Raw genomic sequence first — 15,943 nt, 5'->3', positions numbered from 1 at the left:
TGATGGGAGATAGTGACAGATCATCAGGCATTAGATTCTCATAAGGAGTGTGCAACCTAGATCCCTCGCATGTGCAGTTCACAATAGGATTCATGCTCCTACGAAAATCTAATGCCACCACCAATCTGACAGGAGGCAGAGCTCAGGCAGTAATGCGAGCAATGGGGAGTGGCTATAAATACAGATAAAGCTTCGCTCGTTTGCCCGCTGCTCACCTACTGCTGTGCAGCCTGGTCCCTAACAGGCCATGGACCAGTACTAGTCCATAGGGTTGGGTTCCCCTGCCCTATTGCAGTGGTTTTCTTCTTTTGTTCTCAAATATCCTCTAATAGAATTTTGAAAAACTAATATATCCCTTATCTTAGTTCACTCTGTGCTGCTGTAACAGAATACCCTAGACTGGGTAATTTATGGGAACAGAAATGTATTCTCTCACAGCTCTGGAGGCTGGGAAGCCCGAGATCAAGGCACTAACATCTGATGAATAGAAGGATGAATGTTGTGTCCTCACATGGCAGAAGAGTGAAAGAGAGCAAACGCTTCCCAAAAGCTTTTTTTATAGAAGCCATAATCTATCTATGAAGTCAGAGCCCTCAGGACGTGAACATCTCCCAAAAGGCAACACCTCCCAACACTGCTGCACTGAGGAGTAAGTTTCCAACACATGAATTGTGGGGGCACATTCAGACCATAACACCCTGCAGCACATTTATAACTTAGTATTTAAATTCTTCATTTAGAAGTTCAAATATTTGCAAAGGATGTAATTTTTTGTATTATTACTTTAAATGCTGACTTAAAAAATCACATCACTCTTACATTTATCTAATTGAACTAAAATACTATTTTGGTGCCCATCATTCTTTAAAGCATATAGATGTGATCTTCCCTTACAGTTCCAAGTTTTACATCATTCTTATTTCTCTTTGAACTCGTATTTTTATTATATTTTCCCCACAGAATTTTATACTAGTATAAACTTCTTGGCAATAAAATATCAATATGTTATAAATCTTGATAAGTAATTGTTAAGAGGCAAATTTTTTCCATAATACAGCTTGCAATGAGATAAATGAGGCTTCTTTTTTAATTATTGATGAATCTATGGATTAACATTACTTTTTGCTAGAATAAGACAGTTTCAGAAACAATTTTACTTCTACTTACTGTGTTTTAAAATATAATTGCTGAGATACTTTCCTCACATAAATATAGATATTTATATATTTATGGAAGGTATGTATAGAAGGCAAATATGCATGTTTTAGAGATACTACTCAATTCTTTAAACTCTTTCTGATTTTCATTCCACAAATAACAAAGTTATTCTTTCATCATAAGTTATTTTAATGTCTGAGAGCTGACAACTCCATTAAATCCTCCTTTAATGTTATTGAAAGCAAAGAATTGAAACCCACCCAACTAATCAAAGAATTTGGTACCCACTTACTAGAATCATCTGCTTTCTTAAATGCTGAGACATACACTTGAAAGTTTCTACCAAAATTTATCAAATTACTATCTTTTTTTAAAACTGTATAATTCCATTTACATAAATAACAAAAAAGAAGAGAGAACTAATCCGTACTGGTACTGATGAGGATGGTGGTTCACCTTGAAGGGTGGGTAGTGATTAGAAGGTATCACCAGAAAGGCTTCAGAATTGTTGACCTTGTTCTGTTTTCTGACCTGGGTATTGTTACACAGGTGTGTTCAGGTTGTGGGAATTCATTGCGCTGTGTGCTTGCAATCTGTGCACTTTTTAAAGCTTTTATTTCAAGTTCAGAAGTACATGTGCAGGTCTGTTACATAGGTAAACGTGTGTCACGGGAGTTTGTTGTACAGATTATTTTGTCACCCAGGTGTTAAGCCCAGTACCCATTAGTTATTTTTTTCAATCCTCTCCCTCCTCCTACCCTCTACCCTCTGATAAGCCTCAGTGTGTTCTCACTTATGAGACATAGTACGTTCCCCTCTTTGTGTCCATGTGGTCCCATCATTTAGCTCCCACTTATAAGTGAGAACATGGGGTATTTGGTTTTCTGTTCCTGCATTAGTTTGCTATGGATAATGGCCTCCAGCTCATTCATGTCCCTGCAAAGGACATGATCTCATTCTCTTTTATGATTGCATAGTATTCTGTGGTGTATATGTACCGCAGTTTCTTTATCCAGTCTATCATTGATGGAATCTATCATTAGGTTGATTCCAGGATTTTGCTATTGTTAACAGTGCTGCAATGAACACACGTGTGCATGAGTCTTTATAATAGAACGATTTGTATTCATTTGGGTATATACCCAGTAATGGGATTGCTGGGTCAAATGGTATTTCTGTCTTTAGGTCTTTCAGGAATCTCCACACTGACTTCCACAATGGTTGAACTAATTTACATTCCCACCAACAGTGTATAAGCATTCCTTTTTCTCCACAACCTCACCAGCACCTGTTATTTTTTGACTTTTTCATAATAGTCATTCTCACTGGTGTGAGATGGTATCTCATTGTCATTTTGACTTCCATTTCTCTAATGATCAGTGACATTGAGCTTTTATTCATATGATCGTTTGCCACATGTATGAAATGACTGTCATTTGTACAGTCTAGTCATTCACTGAGGGGTACCTTGTTTAACCTGATACACACTCAAAGGATTGGGAAAACCAAATTATTGCTTATTTCACTAGGCCTTTTCTAATATTTATATTTCTTATTAAATGCCTTAGTATTATCACATGTTTTAAATATTTTTAATTCAACTTACGAGATACACGTTTACCTCATTGATTAATGGAAAATGTCTGCCATATAAAAGGTCCTCATTGTCAAACCAGTCGGCCAAATCAGGCTTACTTTTTGTCACACATATCTGGCTTCGTTTATTAACCCAAATAAATGTGTTGAGACATACCTCTGTAACAGTCACCTCTACAGATAGACAGGTAACACTCCCAGCCTTACCATTGAAAAACATCCTGCCCCCGTTATTCCTTTTCGGAGTCACAGGGATCTCCCTCAGCAGGAAATGTTTCTTCAGCAATATGTGGATTATGGAAAATTCAAGGTCTTTTTGAAAAAAATAGTGTACTCTATGCAGCCATAAAAAAAGGAATGAGATTATGTGCTTTACAGGGGCATGGATGGAACTGGAGGCCATTACCCTTAGCAAACTAATGCAGGAACAGAAAACCAAACACTGCCTGTTCTCACTTATAAGTGGGAGCTAATGATGAGAACACATGGACACAAAGAGGGGAACAACAGACACTGGGGCTTTTCACAGGAGGAGGCAGAGGATCAGAAAAAAATAACTAATGGGTACTAGGCTTAGTACCTGGGTGATGAAATAATCTGTACAACAAGCCCCTATGACATGAGTTAACCCATGTAACAAACCTGTACGTGTCCCCGAACTTAAAAGTTAAAAAAAAAAAAAAAAAAAAAAAGAGGCCCGGCTGAGGCGGACAGATCACGTGAGCCCTGGAGTTAGAGACCAGTCTGGGCAACATGGAGAAACCCCATCTCTACAAAAAATACAAAATTTAGCCAGGCATGGTGGTGCACACCTGTAATCCCAGCTACTCAGGAGGCTGAGGTGGGAGAATTACTTGAGCCTGAGAGATTGAGGCTGCTGTGAGCTGAGATCGCACCACTGCACTCCAGCCTGAGCAACAGAGTAAGACCCTGTCAAAACAAACAAACAAACAAAGAGTAGTGTATTTCTACTTGTCCCTTTGTTTGGAGTCACAGACTTTTTGACATCCTGGGCATGTACTGTGGTATGCTTTGAGATAGGTGAGAGACACTTGCTTTTCTCTAGTGAAGTAGAAGGGAGACTATTAAAGGGAATATGGAAGAGAGAAACAGTCTTGTTTTCAGGTCACCTCTACTCAGTTTAGAAGGAGTACATATGAAAGTTGATGAACTGGAAATAGAGTCCCTTAAATCTAAGCACGCCTGTGTATCTCTTGGAAAGTCTTCATGGACCTCCAGATTTGAAGCCCAGGGCCCTGTTGCTTTCCACAGTGGTCTACCTTGGGCTGCAGACTGAGCCAAAATCCTCCCCTACAATAGATCCAGACAGCTTGGGATGATGAGGAACCACCAAAGGTTGCCCCCATCCATCCTGCTCTGGACCTGCCTTTCTTCTCACCATGTCCAGAACACGAGCAGTGGCCACAGGAGGGGGACCGCTGTGGGACCAGTTACTGCTGGATACTCTGGGTTTAGGAGCAGTCGTTCTGTTCACTGAGATGGCTCCATCTTCTTGGAATGGGTAAAATGGGGAAAGTGCTGACCTCCTGGCATCTGTATTTTCAGCTCAATATCAACCCAAGGGACTTGCTAATTTTACATTCAATGACTAAGTCAAAATGAGTCAAAGCAGTTGGTTTCAGTAAATGAAAACTTTACCCAGAAACTAAGTCAAAGTAGGATACAAAATAGAAATGAGATTTTTCATTTATTTATCCATTGGCTTGTTAACACTACAGTTTCAATATGCCAGACATTTTGCATAATTATACTTAATCCTCTCAATAACCCTGCAAGGAAGCTATTACTGCTTCTGTTTTATAGCTGAGGAAACAGAGGCTCAGCGAGGACGGTTATCTTGCCCTGTGTCTCATGGCTAGCCAAGGGCAGGCTCAGACCCAAAGCCTTGCAGGCTCCACCAGGCTCTGCTTCCCCTGCATCCTTTGCCCACCATGGCCACCGCACACAGGAAATGCAGATGCATCAATAATAAGCAGTTCATGCATCTTTCTTTTTGGCGTTCTATGCCAATTATTTAGACTTATGAGTCATGTCCCAATTAACTATAGAAATTGAATAGCATGGAGAAATTCAAATTGCATGTAATCCCCAAATCTCATTTTGGCCAACAATCTCAGCTTCCTATTCCATAAGGACTTTTAAAAGAGTTTCTAACAAGTGACAGTATTTGACAGATTCTATTTTCACCACCTTGCTTTTCCATCCCTACCTTGGGTAGAGAGTAGCTTGCAGAAGGGATATTTGAAAGTTAAACAGCAGGAAGAAAGAGAGAGGAGACTCCAAGGATTTAAATTACATCTGTATAAGATGTAAGATGGCTACTGTGATGTTAGTCCTCACTTTGTTAACTTTAGGTTAGCACCAATTTTAAATTGTCTCCTTAGTTAAAAATGTATAGTCAAATGCATTGATGGGCGGGGCACAGTGGCTTATGCCTGTAATCCCAGCACTTTGGGAGGCCGAGGTGGGCGGATCATGAGGTCAAGAGATTGAGACTATCCTGGCCAACATGGTGAAACCCCATCTCTAATAAAAGCCTATAGTCCCAGCTACTTAGGAGGCTGAGGCAGGAGAATCGCTTGAACCTGGGAGGTGGAGGTTTCAATGAGCTGAGATCGTGCCACTGCACTCCTGCCTGGCAACAGAGCGAGACCCCATCTCAAAAAAAAAAATGCATTGATGATAGCCGTGAGGCCTAAATCAAACTGCTGAGCATTAACTGAGTTCCAGTTCACAGACAGAGACTGCAGCAGACACCTCTGGTACCCACCTTCTCCCTCCCCATCATTCCCCCTCAATCCACCTCTGACTTTAGCTGTAGCTGCAGCAGACAGCCCCAAGTAAATGCCAGACTCACCTTGTTCTGTCATTGTCCATCTCAAATCAAGGTCTCATGAGCCTTTCTGCAAGCCAGTAATGAGCAAGATTCTCTGATGCCAGGGAGTACTCTGTCCACACAAGTGCATAGCCCCAAAGTCGGGGGCTGCTATATGCTAACGCCCCTGGGGCAACACGCAACCAATAGGAAGGGTGTCAGTGCAGAAATGCACCAAACTTCCATACTTCAGAGGGACAATTCTGGGATGTATTTGTATACTTTTCTGTGCCCTGGTATAATGAAGACCCTGTTGCCCATAGTGTGACCTCAATAACACACTCATATATTTTCCTCCTTCCCTGTCTTAATCTGTTTTCTCACTCCTTCTGAGACCACCTACCAGATAAACAATCTGCTTCCAAGACCCTTAAACTTTGTTTTTGAAAGAATCCAAACTAAGACCTGGAATTACCAGATATTATATACAAATGGGCCATTCTCCATGGATGCAGCTAAACAAGACAAAAATTAAATAGCAATGCAGATCATTCCAATAAGGCAGTAATTCCTGATTCACAAGTGGGTAAGTCATCAGAGAGAGGGACACGTGCCCCAAGTGATGTGTATAAGAGTCTTTAAGGGGCCTTTTCAAACCATACTCTGAAAATTCCAGTTTATCTTTGTGGGGGGTTGCAGAATTCCCTCCCTCTGAAAGAATCACGGCCTCACCAAGTCACTGTCTTGTCACCAATGCTGATGAAATGTGTTGTGTGGGGCACAAAAAGAAGGTTGCTGCAATGACAGCTTTTTAAAGACATCATTTTTTAGATGCAATTTGGTGCTTTACTCAATAGTCTTAGCTATTTTTAATTGTGGTTTAATTTAACTCTGCCCTTTTTGTCCCCATGCTTGGCTTGTTGGAGCTAAATAAAGAGAAAGCTAAGCTTTTCTTTCCAGCATTTGTGTTGCACTTGAAAAGTCCTTATCACTCCTCCAGGCCCCCTCTTGCTTTCTAAATGAATCAGAAGATACACGTGTCATAGAGTTGCATCTCTGCTCTGACAGCATAAGACTCATGACCTGTTTTTCCATTTTGTCTTTTAAAGAAAAGCAAAACTCTCTTTTCCCAGCAACTTTCTAGTAAGAGTTTGCCAACTAAGTGTAACCTGGAATTTGCATATAATTCCTTTAGCAACACTCTGGATCCCTGTGAAATTTACAACTACACAAGAGAGTTCCACATACGGAAAAAACAAACAAACAAACAAACTTGCAGAGAATACTATCTTTACTTAGAGTAAAACACTGGACACAACAAATTTAAATAAGGCCTTTTGCCATATAGATTTAAACTGGCTTTACGGTAGCTATACATTTCTAAGCATTTTAGTTGCAAGCTCGTGGTTACAGAGAATGCTTAAGCCAGGAATAGTAAAACCCGACACACATGGATGGTCCACTGCAGACAATATTAGTTGATCAAAGCACCTTTTCTCACTGAATCTGAATGCGGTGTCTGTATTCTTCTCAACACAGCAGTCTGGTTGATCAACGTTCTTAAACTACTGGAAAAAACTCAGAGAAGAGAAATATAAAATAATATTAAGGCTACAACCATGAAGAAAACAAAGTCTTTGCCCATGTGGAGCTAGTTTCCAGTGGGAGAAACACAAAATAAATTGATAAACACATGCATATTTAATATTTGGAGCAGAGTTATCGAATGACATTCTTGTTCTCTGTTTCTCTCCCAAATTAACAGAATAATGATTTTTATCAGGGCACATGGCCTCCCAGCTAAAAGACCACATTTTCCAGCTTCTCCCGTAGCTACGCATGGCATAGAAATAAATTCTGATTAATGAGATGTAAGCAGATATACTTTGTAAAAGTATAACCTTTTGGAACTTCCTCCGGCAAGTTTTTTCTAAAAAAAAAAAAAGTGGCAAACTCTTCTTTTTTTCCATCCTGCTGCTGGGAAACTGGATTTTATGGCTAGAGTGACCCAGCAGTTGCCTTGAACATAGAAGATGAGCACCACATTCTATACTCTCTGTTTGAGAATCTGGAAGAATCTTTAGTTCTCAATAACCGTGGAGGCACTCTACTGGCCTGGGGCTGTCCAACTCCATGCACTTTTTTTATTAAGAAATAAAAGTATTTCTACCTTATTTAAGCTACTACTTTTCAAGTTTCTGTTATAACTTAACCTAATTTTAATGAATAATTTAAAAATATGTATACATACCATGCATCATATTGAACTAGACACATAAGGGTGAAATATATGTCCAAGAGTGGATATCAATTGATTATAGAAGAGAAGCAGGCTTCAGTGTTTCAAGTGGAACAAACAATTGTAGATTTAGATTTTGAAATTTGGCAGGAGTAAAAGCACATCTTTTCTTTTGTGTTTTTTTCAATTTTTTGTGGTTGTAGATTGTATTTATGGGTAGCGTCATTTCTGAAAGTTGCAGTGTTTGCACTGAGTAAATTAATGAATGGTTAAGCTGCTATATTAAATTGAGGTATTGTTTTATGTTTTAAAACAGTTTACAGAGCTATAAATTTCCCATTTGCATTGGGTAGTCCAAGGAAACATGTTTCATCTGCATTCTAGCCCTCTTTGTCTTCTTTCATCAAAGCATCAGCACCATTGAAATGCCAGTGCTGCAATCCTATTCTCTTGTTTTTAAAGCACCAAAGCCAACCTGATTTGCATATTAGTTGGCATAAATTTGAATATTAATTTCAATAGGCATTGTCTCTAAATCCAGAAAATAAACACAGCCTGATGCAATTATCCAGATAACTGGTATTTAGGGCTCATGAGTGCCTAAAAGTTTTAAACCTTCTACATTTATACTCAGATTATTCTTACAGATACTCACACAAACTCACTCGCACAGTGGTCAAATTACAGGTTGTGAACTTTATAATGAACTTATTCTCTTCATTTATTTCCAGGTTTCCAGATGTCAAAGTTTCTGGTTTGGAAGATCTGATGATCCAATTTCAGGAATATATTGGTCAGAACCACTTTTTTTTAAAGCTACAAATGACAAAAAAACTAACTGAAACCTGCTTTAAGCTAAACTGAATTTATTGGCTCGCTCGACTCGAAAGTCTCAGGGTTGTCTGCCTTTGGGCACAACCGGTCTCAGGTGCTCAAATGATTTCTCTCTCTCTACCTTTCTGCTCTGCCTGGCTCCTCTGGCTTCATTCTCAAGCAGATTTTCTCTACATATGGTAGCTAAGATATCCCTGCCAGTCCCAGTCCCAAGCCTATATTTTTCCTGCACCTTAGGATTTCAGAAGAATAAAGACACTCTTCTCTAGATCGATTCCCAGGAGAAAAACAAATTGTTTCTAGCCAACCTCAATCAAGTGCCCAGCCTATATGACTGACAGCCTTGCCAGAATCACATGCAGTGAGGAATTGTTCCCAAAAGGAAACAATGGGGGTGGTCAAAAAATAAAAAATAAGTAATGAAGGAAAGCATAGTCAGTCATTCATTGGCTTTTACTGAAATTAGAATGAGATCAACTTTTCACTGGGCTAGAAAATCTGTGTCCCTTCTTAGTAAGTTCAGGCTTCTACTAGTGGGAAAACCACTAGGGAAATGGTGTATATCAGTGCTTCTCAAATCTTCATGTGCAAACAAATCACCTGGAGTTTCGGAAAATGTGTATTTCTGATTCAGTAAGTTTGAGGTAGGGCTCAAGATTCTGTAGGTAGCATAAGTTTCCAGGTCATGCTGATTCTTCTGGTTCATGGGCCACACTTTGAGTGGCAAAGGTGGACCTTGATCACTACTGAAATTCTGTCTGACCCCAAGAGCACAGCTCCCTGGCTTCCTTTCTTCAGAATCGTTTCACCATCTTCACTTTGCCAGAGCCCATGGATAAACCTGTCTTTACTGCCACCATCTGAGAGTTAACGTGGCTAAGGTCCCTGCCTTTTTTAACCTCCTGGAGCAGTTTTACTGGCTTCTGCTTTGGGTATAAAAGAATCCCTAGTGGGCAAGGCCTTCTCTGTGACTGGCACCTGTTGAAGCTGATACACTCTGCTGAGCAGTTAGGCCTCGTGGCTGTTTGACAGCCTTTCAGTTTGTATTCTCCTAAATTATGGAGAGTTTAGAAAAACTGTACTACTGATAGTGCTACTTTCTGGACATACAAAATTACTTTTTGCATAATTCACACCAAATTCATAAGTCTTCCTCAGCATCTGGATGTTCCTGCTCATTTAGCATGCAGGTGTATAAAAGATGTATAAGACCTTCACTGGGATGCTCTCCAGACATAATACCCATCAGCCGCATCCTGAACAATGAGGATTTCATCTAGGCTTTCACACAGGGACATGAGAACGTGAACAAGTGGAACAAAGCATTATTTGGCTGAACGTTACACTTCTGTGCCTCCCTCGCTGCTTTTTTACAAGCAAAACCTGACGTCCTTCCCCACCAACACCCCACAACTGAGCCCACATCCAACTTTCTGCTTGTTATCTCTGTGAAGGAGCAAAGGGTGAAGAAACCACCTAGTAGGACTGAGGAAAATCACATCATGTACTTTTCTCCAACATCTTCAATAGGCGAGTGACAATGAACTTCAAGGATGGTCTTAATGGGGGAAGAGAATTCTCGAATGCTACATGTGGAAGCAGAGAGGCAATCCTACCCTGACCTGGGAGATCTCAGGAGTTTTTGGGTAGACTGTATGTAGAAGAGTGTATGTAAATTTTATTTGGAGAAACCATCTCCTTCTTCTCTGCTTTTCTCCCTCTCTGAGTCACTGCCCAAGAAGCAGCCATGCTGAGGAAGAAAGCGGGACATGTGGAGTTTGGGCACCACCAGCCAACTCCCTCACCGCACCGCACTCCCAGCCCTCTAGTTAAGAGCTGCACGCACCATCCTCTCGCAAATATCTGTCCCGGAGTCATAGCTCACTACACAGTGCCTAAGAAGACGAAAATGTCAGGCTAGTCAAGTGCTTGATTGCAGCCACTTGCTTGAGGTACAGGATTCAATTTCCTTTATGCAAAATAAGCCATTCTTGGGAATCAAAAATTCATACCACATTTTGTGTAAATCTGATGGGAAATTTTGTCTGGGGAAATTCTTGCAACTTAAGATATGTAAATTCACTATTTGATTGTAATGCCAACCCATGATCCAGTGCTACTACCCTGCCTCTTATAAGATGAGAGGCTATAAACACCAGTATATTAAAAATGTATTCACCAAAGTAAAATTAGTGCTCAGCAGACTCTTATTTTTCTAGAATTTTATTTCTCAGATGGATTAGTATAATTTTTAGTGGTACGTATTGCCAGCCTATAATAAATATGTAAGCCCATCAAAACCTGATAGAAAACTCCATTAGATAATACACTGGGAACTGGGGATTAATTCTATACTAGCCCCAGGGGATGCCCCTTGTGACCTAATAGAATGTTTCCAATTCTAATTTATCTGGTTCTGTGAAATCAATTTTTCTACAAACTATAACCAGTACATGAGTGTTTTGCAAAAACTAATCATATTGGCATAATAAGCATGTCAAGTTACGGTGAAATGGACATTCTGTTGTTCTTTTATTGAAACTAATGGGCTAGCATTAGAAGGAATAAAATACCGGAAATGATAACAGTTTATGGCTTTGTTTTTTTAGCTTTTTAAATTTGATGGTATAGCATATTGGCTCTCAATCTCCCTTTATGAGTATTTGAGTTTGACCCTGTTAAAAATGACGAAGAAATTGCTAGGAAAAAACATTTTCTCACTATCTTACCCTCAGCAGTGCAGTCAAGAAATAGCCATGCTATGGCATCTTCAACTGCGAGGTTCATATGTCAGCAGCTGCTGCTGGGAAGGTTCAATGAGGGAAGAGAGTTACGAGGATAAGTCTCCTGCTTTGTAATGTTGACAAATTAGCCAATCTCAGCTCTTCGTCTCAAAAATACTTCTACCCAAGGAGAATCAGATGAAATTGAAGTTGGTCATGCCAACCCAGGATGACCTTGAAGGAAATAGATCTCTCTGTTTACCAGGCAAAAGAGATTACAGTGGACTCATCAATCAGGAGGCCACCAGTGTCATAGATTTACCTTACTCATTTGAACTTCCCAGGCATTGGAAGCTAAATCCTGATTGTTAATTATGATTGTTGTCATTATTTAATGGGATTCGGAAGCCTCTCCCAAAACGGATGGGCTTTCATGTTTGATACTTTCACAATTGTGGCTGCTAAATAATTTGGGGATTATATATTTAGTTTGACTCCCCCATGAGCCTATAAGTTCTATGAAGGTAGAATTACATTTGGCATTTCTAACCATACAGCTCCAGTTGCTAGCAAGGTGCTCAGTAAGCAGAGGGTCCAGTTTGTTCAATAACAGTTTTCACATGTTGTCCTGACATCATGATTAAAACATACAGTCACTCTCTCAGTAAGTATGTGTTAGATGGATGAATGGATGAGCCAACACTTGGAATGCTTGGAAATGACACTGGGCTTTTATCAAAAGAAACTAGCTTGAGTCGTAGCTCTGCCCCGTATCAGTTATGTGACTTGGACAAGTGACTTAAGCTCTTTTCTTCACAGTGAAATAAGAAAAAGAAAAATATGATGTCTGTCACATTGTAATTTCTCAATAAATATTTATTTTCTTCTTTTTTTTTTTTTTTTTTTTTCTTGTTTTTTTGAAACGGAGTCTCGCTCTGTTGCCCAGGCTGGAGTGCAATGGCACAATCTTGGCTCACTGCAAGATCCGCCTCCCAGGTTCATGCCATTCTCCTGCCTCAGCCTCCTGAGTAGCTGGTACTACAGGCGCCCACAACCACGCTTGGCTAATTTTTTGTATATTTTAGTAGAGACGGGGTTTCACCGTGTTAACCAGCATGGTCTCGATCTCCTGACCTCATGATCCGCCCGTCTCGACCGCCTAAAGTGTTGGGATTACAGGCGTGAGTCACCACGCCCAGCTATTTTCTTCTTTAATTAAGGCAGCACTATCCAATACAGGAATATTTCATTGTATTGCACTTCCCTTTATTGCATGTTGCAGATATTGCTCTTTTTTTAAAACAAATTGTATGTTTATGGCAACGCCATGTCAAGCATCTTTCAAGCATTTTTCCAGCAACGTGTACTCTCCTCATGTCTCTGTGTCACATTTTAGTAATTCTCATAATATTTCAAACTTTTTCATTATTATTCAATTGGTTATAATGATCTATGATCAGCCTTTGATGTTACTATTGTAATTGTCTTGGGGTGCCATGAAACATGCTCATATAAGATGGTAAAAATTCATAAATGTGTGGCTCTGACTGCTCCAACTGACTATTTCCCATCTCACTCCCTCGCCTCAGGCCTCTCTATTCCCTGAGACACAACAATATTGAAATTAGGTCAATTAACAACCCTACAACAGCCTCTAAGTGTTCAAGTGAAAAGAACAGTTGCATGTCTCTCACCTCAAATCAAAATCTAGAAATGATTAAGTTTAGGGAGGAAGACATATTGAAAGCTGAGACAGGCCAAAACTAGGCCTTTTGTGCCAAACAGTTAGCCAAGTTGTGAATGCAAAGGAAATTAAAAGTGCTACTCCAGTGAATACATGAATGATAAGAAGGTGAAATAGCCTCATTGCCAATATGGAGAAAGTTTCAGTGGTCTGGAGAGAAGAGCAAACCTTACAACATTCTTTTGAGCCAAAGCCTAATCCAGATCAAGGCCCTAACTCTCTTTGACTCTATGAAGGCTGAGAGAGGTTAGGAAGCTGCAGAAGAAAAGTGGGAAGCTAGCAGAGGTTGGTTCATGAGGTTTAAGAAAAGAAACTGTCTCTATAACATAAAAGTACAAGGTGAAGCAGCAAGTGCTGATATACAAGCTGCAGCAAGTTATCCAGAAGATCTAGGTAAGATAATTGATGAAGGTAGCTACACTAAATAACAGATCTTCAGTGTAGAGGAAGTAGCCTTTTACTGCAAGAAGATGTCATCTAGGACTTTCCTAGCTAGAGAGGAGAAATCGATGTATTATTTCAAAGCTTCAAAGGACAGGTTGACTCTCTTGTTAGGGGCTAATGCAGCTGGTGACTTGAAGTAGAACAGTGCTCACTTACCATTCTGAAAGTCCTAGGGCCCTTAAGAATTATGCTAAATCTACTCTGCCTGTGCTCTCTCAAAAGAACAACACAAGAGCATGTCTATTTACACCAAGGTTTATTGAATATTTTAAGCAACTGTTGAGACCTACTGCTCAGAAAAAATATATATATCTTTCAAAATATTGCTGCTCATTGACAATGTAACTCATCAACCAAGAGCTCTGATGGAGATGTAAAAGGAGGTTTATGTTGTTTTCATGCCTGCTAACACGACATCCATTCTACAGCCCATGGATCAAGAAGTAATTTTCACTTTCAAGTCTTATTATTTAAGAAATGTATTTCATAAGGCTGCAGCTACCACAGACAGTTATTCCTCTGATGGATCTGGGCAAAGTAAATTAAAAGCCTTTGGAAAAGATTCACCATTGTAGATGTCTTTAAAAACATTCATGATTCACGGGAGGAGGTCAACATACCAACGTTAAGAGGAGTTGGGAAAAGTTGATTCCAACTCTCATGGATGACTTTGAGGGGTTCAAGACTTCAGTGGAGGAAGCAACTGCAGATGCAATGGAAATAGCAAGAGAACTAGATTTACAAGTGGAACCTGAAGATGCAACTGAATTGTTGCAATCTCATAATAAAACTGGAACAAATGAGGAGGTGCTTCTTCAGGATGAGCAGAGAAAGTGAAGATGCTCTAAGCATTGCTGAAATGACAACAGAGGATTTAGAATATTACATAAACTGGATTGATAAAGCAGTGACAAAGTTTGAGAGGATTGACTCCAATTTTGTAAGAATTTCTACAGTGGGTAAAATGCTATCAAACAGCATTGCATGCTATACAGAAATCTTTCCTGAATGAAAGAGTCAATCAATGCAGCAAACTTACTTGTTGTCTTAATTTAAGAAACTACCACAGCCACCCAAACCTTCAGCAACCACCACCCTAGTCAGTCAGCAGCCGCCAACATCGAGGCAAGACCCTCCATCAGCAAAAACAGACGATCATTAACATATTTGAGCAATAAAGTATTTTTAATTAAGGTACATACATTTCGTATATACACTGGGAAGCAAAAAATTTGTGTGACTCATTTTATTGTGATCTTTGCCTTATTACAGTGGTTTGGAACCAAATCCACAGTATCTTCAAGGTGTATCTGTACAACTTGCTGCAATGACAAAAATATTCAGTGTCTGAACTGTACAGTATGGCAGCCAACAGCCACACATGGATATTGAGCACTTGAAATGGGACTATTGCCAACCGAGAAACTGAATTATTTTTTGTTTTATATCGTTTTAATTAACCTAAATTTAAATAGTCACATGTTGCTTAGTGGCTACTATTTCAGACAGCATAGGTCTAAGGGACTCCATAGGTTTTAAAAGGCTCAAATTGGGAAATTACAGAAATGGCAAGTTATGTAGAACTTTCAGTAATTGTTCTTGGATCTTCAGCCTCTAGGATTAATGAGTATATATCAGTTCCTTTTGTGAATCATGTATTCTGGGGCTGACCAGTGTGCATTATTTTAGTAAGTTATCACCATTTGGATGATTGTTAACTTTCTTAGCACCCAGAACAGTTCTCTAAATAGCACACATCTGATATGAAATGACTTTGCCTTTTCACCCACAAGAGACAGACCCCTGGGGAACCTTCGCCTTGTCAGAAGAACCATAATTTTATAACACTACTTGGCTACATTAAAAATTGTGAAGCCACCAAATGCTTTTTTACTTATGACATAAGTAACTCATAGTTGCTTGGACTTTTTCCTAGCTTTGGTGAACAATATTTTAAGCAATGTTGGTCAACCTTTTTAAATTTTGGATTTAAATTTAAATTTGGGGGGAGATAAATATGTTTTGTTCAATTAAGATTTCAGACTCTCGCATTAGTCTTTGAGCAATGGATAACTGTTCCCTTAAGGAGGGAGAAAAATGGCATGGCAGATTTTCACTGGAGTCTAGAAAAACTTAGGAGAAATAATTATTTGTGACACTTTACCTGGAAAGGGGTCATCATATAAAAACTCAGATGACTTTTCTCTGTATCCACCTACCATTTAAATTTGTAGTCATGAATCATTCACTCAAACCACAGTAGGAAATTGCACTGTGAGCTGATTTCTAAAGCATTTTGTATACATAGTAATATCAGCGCTCATGATCACTAGAGGAATCAAATGCGTACTACTGGTTACCAAATACTC

General features: G+C 39.5%; 2 long non-coding RNA genes across 2 annotated transcripts in view; one reads left to right on the top strand and one right to left on the bottom strand.

The window, feature by feature from the left end:
- LOC141410345 (uncharacterized) overlaps positions 1 to 11,237 on the top strand; it is a 36,580-nt gene extending 25,343 nt beyond the window's left edge. Inside the window, exon 2 of the long non-coding RNA XR_012435163.1 lies at positions 8,561 to 11,237. This is a non-coding gene — a long non-coding RNA (uncharacterized lncRNA). The remainder of the gene's footprint in view (positions 1 to 8,560) is intronic.
- Positions 6,884 to 15,943, bottom strand: part of LOC135971022 (uncharacterized) — a 31,511-nt gene continuing 22,451 nt past the window's right edge. The window contains exons 3-4 of the long non-coding RNA XR_010587043.1: positions 11,393 to 11,466; positions 6,884 to 7,155 (exon numbers count right to left, since the gene is read on the bottom strand). This is a non-coding gene — a long non-coding RNA (uncharacterized lncRNA). The remainder of the gene's footprint in view (positions 7,156 to 11,392; positions 11,467 to 15,943) is intronic.

The sequence above is a fragment of the Macaca fascicularis genome, chromosome 5 (genome assembly GCF_037993035.2).
Source record: "Macaca fascicularis isolate 582-1 chromosome 5, T2T-MFA8v1.1".
NCBI classification, from domain to species: Eukaryota; Metazoa; Chordata; class Mammalia; order Primates; family Cercopithecidae; genus Macaca; species Macaca fascicularis.
This window is presented reverse-complemented; position numbering and strand designations above follow the sequence as displayed.